General features: G+C 35.9%; 1 pseudogene; it reads right to left on the bottom strand.

Annotated features, from left to right (window-relative positions):
* Window positions 1-398: 398 nt before the first annotated feature.
* On the bottom strand, window positions 399-484 carry LOC113285013 (annotated as a pseudogene).
* Window positions 485-7804: the final 7320 nt, after the last annotated feature.

The following is a 7804-nucleotide window of genomic DNA, read 5'->3' as shown; positions in this document are numbered from 1 at the left end:
AACACAGACATACAAGTTACGACTGATATGCGCGCTCAACAATATCCTTCCTCTTTATTATAAAAAGTTTTGTGCAATCTCAGCACAAAAAGTCCTGAATCAGGTAAGATAAAGGTGACAAGTAAAAATCAATACCAATACCATAGAGAAGAAAAAGAGAAACCTAAGCACATAGAAAGGTCGGAGGAAAGTGAAAACTCATCTTTACATGGTAAATCTTACTACAAGGGAGATGAAATGGAAAGTGGTTTTACCTGTTGTGCATCATCAACAATTTGAGCTCCTTGACATTGTGCACTATAAATTTATTGAAGTCATTGGGTAGGAGGTAACACCCTTGAGATACAGATATCTTCAACTTGGATAGCTCGTCCGACCAAACCACACCTCTGAAATCAACCAAAAATCTCTAAGGTGTTAACATCAATGAAATATTTAGACGCAAATTATCCATTTACGTATGAAATTTCCTCATTTTCCTTGTAAATCTACAGTTAAAGCATAATAAATGTTTCATTCAAAACAAGGACGTCGTTGAAAGTAATGAAACTATAGAAAGAATGATAATCTAGAGCTAATTATAGTCAGACTCTAATTGAGATTGGTTATTACTCTTAAAGATGAGTTACATGAAAACTTTTAAACTTATTTCCATTAGACTAAACCCTACATGTCATGTATAATTATTAAAGATACATAAACTTAACAATAAACCTTATTTTTGCAATGAACAATACATACCACAACTGAAATCGTAAATCAGAATCAGAAATCTAATATGCTCTCAGTTCAGATTCATAAATAATAACAGATTCATAAATATTAACTATGTACATCATATTGAGAAGGTTTCTAGTCTGTTTACGACGATTCAAATCAAACCCTAATTAAATATGGCTTTGTCTGTAGAAAATCAAACCCAACCCTAAGAATTTCAATACCAAATCAACGAGTAGCAAGAAACCCTAAATCGATTGAAATACTGAAACCCTAAAATCTAATTTACAAACCGAAATCCTACAGATGATAAATACTTACAGAGATCTGTAAAATGGAAAACCTAAACTCGCTTAACAGACGATTGAAGATCAATTCTTCAAAGATTAGATGATTTGATAACAGATTAGAGAAAACCCTAAAACTGGTGATGATAAAACTGAAATCGAAACCCTAAACTGATGATGATGACGACGACGATGATGATTAAAGAACTGAGATCTTCAGTTGAGAAGAACTAAAATCAGATGTGGTTAATCTGTATTCATGGGGAAGAGAAGAGAAATGGGTTTACTCGATGAGAAGGGGGAGAAAAAAAGAAAGAGGAAGGGAAGCGAGAAATGTAGTTCACTACTCGATGAGAGGGGGATAAAATCATATCTTTAAGGGTGAAATTATCCTCTAGTGTAATTCATGTTGGGTGGAAAAAAATGGCACATGGCTGAATGACACACACGCAAATACACATGTTACCCGAGTCTAGTGTGACCAAGCGTATGAGCAGCACGCGTAAACAATTAGCCTGTTACGATTCGTAACGGCTAGCATCTGTTACGAATCATAAAAAAAATTTGTAACGGCTTCAGCGTGTTACAACCAGGTTGTAACGGCTTTTTGTAACAGAAATATTCGTAACGGCTGCTGGGCCGTTACGAATTTTAATTGCGAATCTGGAAAAATGGTGTAGTGTAATGAATGTTATTAGCTTCGGCTATATGATTGCATCTAAATTAGATGGTATGTATTTTATTTTAGTCATGAAATGTCTCTTACGTAAATTTTATTATGATCCCGTTCTTGTACCTTTGCCAATTTTATTGACAAAAAGAGGGAGAATTAATATGTAGTTCATACTACAAATACATATGGTTTTCGGATCATTATGTAAGGGGGAGTGGTTTCCATGTGAGATGGAGTATTGACTAAGGGGGAGTGATACATATCACCATAGTATTATTGTTGAAGTTGTGATACAATTGGACTTTGACACTGTGTAATAATACTATGACACTGTATAACAATGATCGAGACCGATGCTTTCTCATTGTCATAGCTACGGATCTTCAACAACGGTGATGCTAAACTTACAACCTTTGGGATCATTGGAGTACTTGGAAGTGACGAAGATTTCGAGGAATGTTGAATATTAGACATGTGGAATAGGAGTTACTAAAGTTTCTTTATCTTTTTTTTGTATTCCATATGTATTGATAGTTTTTTCACTAAAATTGACAAAGGGGGAGATTGTTAGAGCATTTCTCGGTCGAACTCGCATGCATTTCTATCTCAAGCATGTTTTTCAATGTTAGTGATTAAAACTATAAGTCTTCATTTCTAGTCTACTATAGCTAAGTCTCGGACCAGGATAGAAAGTGTAGTTGAGCTCAAGGACTTCATGGCGATTCATCATACAAGAAGAAGAACTACTCAAGGAACCGGTGGAACTTCTCGACAAAAAGGTATGTGAAGACTTGAACTTATCTGTCACTCAAAAGTCTATCTACTCTATCTCCTACTTCTTGAGACAAAAAGTCGTATGTTATATATAGACTTAGATTATACACATTTGGTATTTTGAGCCGAGTATACCTCGCCTATCTATATCTCGAAATATGTGTTGGTAAGCATTTCGCTTCGATCATGTTTATCTTTACCTAGTGACGAAAGTCATGATATGTTTCAATCACTTTGAAAATTGCTTGACGAGAAATGGTGTAACAATTGTATAACATCCTCTAAGAATGTTTCAATGGTTGGAATGAGAGTTTAGATTACATAATTGATAAGCACGCAAGTGCGACGCATTTTCACCCATAACTATATTAGCTAGGCCTCATTTTATTACTAATAAACTTGTTTTATGTCATTTTAAGGAAATAAGCTCTTATGGAGAAAGTTGCTCGAAAAGTAGTTTTTGCACCCCGGAGGACACTTGCTAAACTGACCCCTACTTTGGATAAGGGGCACCTTAATTATTAAGGGGGGCCCACTTACTATTCGCACCCCATCATAGGATAAGGGGAGGTCATCTTCAACAATTCAAATTCCAGATTTTGGCGGGAAACTGGTCCCAGGGAAGAACAGATTAGAGTTCGGATTTTAGTCGAGTTTTAGAGAGATTCAATCCCTGAATTTTGTTGGGCTGGGTTTATTAAGACTAAAAAGGGCTGATATATGCAATGGATTCAATCATAGTTGGCTGAAGAATCATGTTAGAGCAAAACAGGAAGATAAATATTCGCGGGCAATTTCAGGCAGATTTTGGATATGAATTTCAGGGCTGTTCGGGGAAGATTCAATCGCTGGATTCAATTTTGTTGGACCTGTTAACACTAAACATGATTGGTATAGTCATTGTATTCGAAAGAATTTGGATAGATAATTCGATTGAGCAAATCAGGGAAGATAGGTATTTCTCGGGTTTTTAGTTTGAAACAGGGAGTGATTTGAGAGAGATTATTTCTGTGAGTTGGATTAGTATGATCCTGTTACGACAAAACAGGATGGGCATATTGGTTAGAATCGATTAACAAGGCCGGATCATTGCTTTTGGATAAAACAGAGTAACCCGAGTTCTGTGTGTGTGATTTGGATGGTTGCGTGTGGTTGATGTGCGTTTAACCACTTCTGGGATGCTGACTGAGCGCGTTTGGAGTATTTCAACATGAGAAGAAGCGTGAGAAGATAAATTTGAGAAGAAAATATCTCGAGGATATATTCTTTTACTGCCGAGTAATGGAAGAAAATTTGGAGTGATTGAGCGAGATTTCTTGGTGATGCTGGCGATATAAAGGGTGCTGGTGTTGCAGAGAATGGTATCGAGAGTTGGGGATAGGCTACAGAGAAGAATAAGAAGCTGCATAGCAGATTTCTCTGCTGCTGCAGAGAAAGAGAAGCTGAAGAACAATAAACTGATAAGAACTGTCATTCTTGACCGTCACATATCCAATCCATAAACGACAGTTCTTCTGCGATACTATATAACTATAGTTCTTCGCAACAGTTGTAACAGTGAGTTGTAACGACCATTAAGCGTTACAAACTTCTGGTTTATGTTATTTTCCTCCATTTTCTTCCTTGTAAACACTATTTGAGCTATAAAAATATATTTTGAGCGTGTTTTTCACTATGTGGAGCTAAACCTTTCTCTGGGACGACGGAGGAAACCAAAATTCATCATGTGGTAAATTCATTTAATTCTTTATATGACTATTTGCATTGAATTAAAATTAAAAAAAAAATCTTAATTAATTGTCATTTCGTTTGATGGTTTATGCTTAGGATTAATTCTTTTGATATGCCATGCTTAAGATTTACAATTAATATATTAAGAATCTACCTTAGGCAAAGAAATAGAGTCAAAATTCTTATTGAATGAGCTATAATGGTTTAGAATAAATAGGTGAATCGCATGAATTTTGAATATTTGGTGGAATCCTAGTCCCAGTAACTCTCGCCTTTGTTTATTATTTTATTTAAACCTTTAAATTTAATCTTCACAAGTCTTAGAGTTCGAATCCTATTACTGCAACACAATCAAAAAACCCTATCAATAACCAATGATGGACATAAGTATTGTTGTGGAAACACATATGTGCATAAGTCCTATCCCTTGAACCAAAGTTTACGAACTTTGTTGATCAAGAGAAACCGGAAGAATGGCTTGTTGCCAAGTCCGCAAACTCAGTCCGCGAACTGCCGAACTTCTCATCCAGAGAAATTCTGCTGAAGTTGACAGACTTGTTGCGTGAGTACCAGTCCGCGAACCGGCGGAAAGTCTTTGCCGAGATTTTCTGTTGGAGTTTGTAAACTCTGCCCGGTTGCTTAAGTCCGCGAACCTAGTGTGCGAACTTAAGAAAGTTATATATCTGAAGATGATTTATGAACTTAATCTTATAAAGACTAAGAATACAGTTTGCAAACCATGGCTATAAAAGTTCATGAACCGATTCAAGTGAATCAGATCATCTTTGCTTCAATTGTGTCTTGTGTAGTACATAAGATTTCCTTGCAATTGAAAAACTCTCTAACAAGTTCATTTGAAGTCATTTGAACTCGTTATGGTGAAGAAGAATATGGTTGGTATGAAATGCTCATATGGCTAACCTTTTAGTTAACTATTGTTGAACCAACAATTGTATACGTTTGAGTACGGTTAACAAACCCAGAAGCGTGCATTTCATTTGTGTATAACAAGCTAAGTTTTCGATCTAACGGTTGAGAAATATTAGCTTGAACCTAAATCAGGTTTTCATCTAACGGTGGATATTGTTTGCTTTGTGACCAAGGCGAAACCCTGATTTGAAAGACTATATAAAGGAGACATCTAGTATTGTGCAAAACTAATACCCACACTTCACGTGTGATACTAGTTTGCGTGCTAGAGTCGATTCTCCTTTAACCTTTGGTTTTCTTCTTCTAAAACCAGGTTAACGACTTAAAGACTTCATTGGGATTGTGAAGCCAGACCGATACTACTTTTATCGTAGTTGTGTGATATGATCTTGCATCTTCTATCGTACGAGTACAATCAGATTGATTGGCTTGAGATTAATATCTCTGATAGGAAAGATATAAAAAGTAGTCACAAACATCTTCGTCTCATTGTTTCTGATTCCGCAACATCTTGTTTTGTTACCATACGATTAAGATTTTTGTGAGGTGATTGATTTATCTAGGCTGTTCTTCGGGAATATAAGACAAGATTATCAATTGGTTCCTGTTCACCTTGATTATTATCAAAAGACGGAACAAAAACTTTAGGGTTTTTCTGTGGGATACAGATTGATCCTTTGATAGACTTGTCTGTGTGAGACAGATTTGTTTATTTTCAAAGCCTGCGATTTTGGGTCGTAGCAACTCTTAGTTGTGGGTGAGATTAGCTAAGGGAATCAAGTGCGCAATATCCTGCTGGGATCAGAGGCGTAGGGAGTACAACTGTACCTTGGGTCAGTGGGAGACTGATTCTGCAGTCCAGTCCGAAGTTAACTTGGAGTAGGCTAGTGTCTGTAGCGGCTTAATACAGTGTGTGTTCAATCTGGATTAGGTCCCGGGGTTTTTCTGCATTTGCGGGTTCCTCGTTAACAAAATTTCTGGTGTCTTTGTTATTTCAGTTTCCGCATTATATTTTTTTATCTTTATAATTGAAATAATACAAGTTGTGTGTTAGATCATCAATTAGAGTAATCCAACCTTTGTTTGTTGATTGTCATTGATTGATCCTTAGATATTGGTCTTTGGTACCATCCAAGTTATTCCTTGTATTTGATTAGTACTTGCAGTTTTTGTTTGAGGAAATCAAATCAAGAGAGAGAGATATAAACTCGTTGATATACTTTTAATTGATTGAGTCTTGTTGATTCTCTTAAAAATAAATTCGAGTTTGTCCATACATATTGCTAAGAGAAATATTGGGTGGTGTTATTAGACCCCTGCTTTTTCAGTCCTTATCAATCTTCCTTCATTCCGGGAAGGCAGATTGCTGATAATATAATTATAGCCCATAAAATAATACATAAAATGCGTAACACCAAAAGTAAAAAAGGGATGATGGGTTTAAAAATTGACATGTCAAAGGCGTTTGACAGAGTCGAATGGAATTTTTTAATCGCCATCATGAGACGATTAGGCTTCTCGGAAAATTGGTGTAATTTGGTATTACAATGTATCTCTAGTACCACTTTATCTGTTCTACTAAATGGTTCACCAACTGAATTCTTTAAGCCAATGAGAGGTTTAAGACAGGGAGATCCACTATCCCCTACTTATTCCTTTGTTGTATGGAAGCTTGATCTAGAACAATTATGAATGCAGAAAATAAAGGCCTAATTCAAGGCATTAAGATATCAAGATATGCCCCCCCTGTGAGTCATCTACTTTTCGCAGACGACTGCATCATCTTCTGTAAAGCAAATGCAAAAACTAGTAGAAATCTTGTTGAGATGTTTAAATCTTTTGGAGATGCCTCGGGATGGCTAATAAATTTTAGTAAGTCAGGGGTATTCTTTAGTCCTAAAACTGAGCCTGAAAATATGTCTGAAATACAACAAATATTAGGAGTGAACTCTATCCCTTTAAATGATAGATATTTGGGTTCTCCTTTATTTACTAATCGGTCTAAAATCCAAAGCTTTGAACCTCTGGTTCAAAAAATGAAAAATAGGTTACATAACTGGAGAGGAATTAATCTTAACAATGCTGGCAGAACAATTATGGTAAAAAATGTGACTTCTTCTTTGGCAGTTTATCAAATGAACTGTTTTAAAATCCCCAAAAAACTTTGCAAAACTCTAACAAAACTCCAACGAGATTATTGGTGGGGGAAAGACGAAAATGGTAAAAATATAAAAGGGAAAAAAGGAGTTTATTTAAAAGGTTGGCAGTATGTATGTAAAGCACTGAAAGAGGGAGGCTTAGGAATTCAAAATGTAGAGAACTTTAATTTGGCAATGATAGCCAAGGTAGGATGGAGACTTAAGGAAAATCCAGACTCAATGTGTGGTACTGTTTTGAAAGCCAAATACTTTCCGAAAAATGACATTTTACATACAAAAACTAAGCCAAGTGTAGGAGCTAGTTGGGTCTGGAAAAGGATTCACAATGGAATACAACAAATAAAAAAGAATTGTACTTGGAAACTGGGAAATGGCAATCTGATTGACATCTGGGACGACAATTGGATACCAAATACTACAACTCTGATATCGAAACCAGAAACGGGAACGGGAAACTTAAGTAAGGTATGTCACTTAATAACAGACAACAACACTTGGGATTTAGAAAAACTAAGTAAATTCTTTGACTCACA

Source organism: Papaver somniferum, chromosome 5 (genome assembly GCF_003573695.1).
Source record: "Papaver somniferum cultivar HN1 chromosome 5, ASM357369v1, whole genome shotgun sequence".
NCBI lineage: Eukaryota > Viridiplantae > Streptophyta > Magnoliopsida > Ranunculales > Papaveraceae > Papaver > Papaver somniferum.
The sequence above is the reverse complement of the archived record's forward strand: the minus strand, read 5'-3'. Positions and strand labels throughout refer to the sequence as shown.